Source organism: Octodon degus, unplaced genomic scaffold (genome assembly GCF_000260255.1).
Source record: "Octodon degus isolate 3935 unplaced genomic scaffold, OctDeg1.0 scaffold00254, whole genome shotgun sequence".
Lineage (NCBI taxonomy): Eukaryota > Metazoa > Chordata > Mammalia > Rodentia > Octodontidae > Octodon > Octodon degus.
Window position 1 is genome coordinate 1,227,838 of NW_004524830.1, and position 1,824 is coordinate 1,229,661.

Consider the following 1,824-nt stretch of genomic DNA (forward strand, 5'->3'; position numbering starts at 1 on the left):
TGTTGGAAAGAAGAATTATTTTTATTTGTTATTATTTTTAATTTATTGAAAATAGAGGGCTGGAGAGATGGCTCAGTGGTCTAAAGCACCTACTTGGAACAAGCTTAGCAAAGCACAGGGACCGCAGTTCAATCCTCCAGCACCAAATGCCAGCCAGCCGCGCCCCCTGGTGGGCTGAGCTGGCCACACACATACACACACACACACACAATAAATGTTAAAATAAAAAAAAAATTAAAAAAGAAAATAGAAATTCAGTCTTTACTTCTAGGACTTCTATGGATCACCATGGATCAGTGGACAATGCCTACCTCCCTCACTAAATGCTGCAGAGCCTTGTCACATTGGCGCTGTCCAGAAGCCATGTGGAAGTGTATGGAGTACATGTGTGGGACCTTTGCTCACAGGGAAGTCACAAGTGTTGTGCCCCTTGTCACAGTGACCCTAAATTCCTGTTGGGTGTGTTGTAAACAGAGAAGCCATTCTTCAGGCCACCTGCTCTGAGCACACCCACTCTACTGAATAGTGAATGGAACAACATTAACTCCAAATGGAGCACAGATTTAAGTGTAAGACCTAACACCATAAAACTATTAGAAGAGAATACAGAAGGATATCTTCATAAGAGTTGATTCTGGCAGTGTTTCGAGACACCAAAAGCATAAGTAACAAAAGAAATATATGAGGTAGTGTCTTAGTTACTCTTCTCTCCTTGCTGGGACAAATGCTCAGAGCTTCAAACACTGCCCCCTCAGTGGCACACTGCCTGGCCTCCCAGACCGTCTGAAATTGAGGTGGAAGCCTTCTTAACCTCAGAACTCCTGCATTCTGAATGTGTGTAAAACCATCACCATGTGGATGATGCCAAGGTCTGCTGCCAGATGGAGCAGTGAGCGGGCTTCCTTCTCTCTTGGCTGTAGGGATTGCGATCCCAGGAACAAATTCTCCATGCCGCCATTATGGAACAACAGGCTCTGTGGCTTTCCCCTCAAGGCCAAGTCCCTAACCTTTGCAGTTCTGAAGCTGCAAAGGGTGGAGACCTGCTATCTCCTGTGATGCCCTCAGGACATCTTTTTCATTCTCAGGTTCTTTCCCAGCCAGTGGAGATCCTCTGGGCTTCATCTTTGCAGTCCACAGCTTTATTAGAGCTTCCTTTCTGGCCAAACTCACAGCATTTTAAACCATTCTTCTGGACTCCTTGCTCTTCATTCTCAACATAAATCTGGCTAAAAGCCCCCAGTAACAACCATGCCACTGCCCCAGTATTTGGCTGCTTTGAAATATCTTTTGCCAGACTGATCAGTCCACCATGCTTAAACTCAGTCTCTGGACATGAGCAAAATTCAGACAAAGCTCCTGCCAAGCCGTAACAGACATTGTCCGGAGCCCAACAGCCAATGCAGTCCTTCTGCCCAGCAGAAAACTTCCCAGCCTGGTCTTTACAAGCCAGTTTTCTATCAGCCTTCTGGTCTTCCAAGCTCTGACCAGAATCTCCCAAACAGAGCAGCTGAAGCTGTTTCAGCGCTTCACTTGTGGGCAACATCTCTAAACCTTTCCTATATCTTCCCATAAGCCATTCCTAAAAGCTTGTAATCCACATGGTCAGGTTTAACCACAGCAACGACCCCACTTCTCTGGTACCAAATTCTGTCTTAGTTACTCTTCTCTCATTGCTGGGACAAATACCCGACATCCAAAATGAAGGGAGGTAAGGTTTATTTAGCTCACAGTTACTGGAGGTTTTAGTCCATATTCAGCTGGGTCCAAGGCAGAGCAGCACACAGCAGAAAGCAACCTTTTATGGTGGTGGCAAAGAGCAAAAGC

At 45.8% G+C, this 1,824-nt stretch overlaps 1 non-coding gene across 1 annotated transcript; it reads right to left on the reverse strand.

Moving 5' to 3' along the window:
- Positions 1-384: 384 nt before the first annotated feature.
- On the reverse strand, positions 385-513 carry LOC111814000. Its single transcript, XR_002819097.1, has one exon. It is a non-coding gene; the product is annotated as a small nucleolar RNA SNORA11 (small nucleolar RNA).
- Between the last annotated feature and the right edge of the window lie 1,311 nt (positions 514-1,824).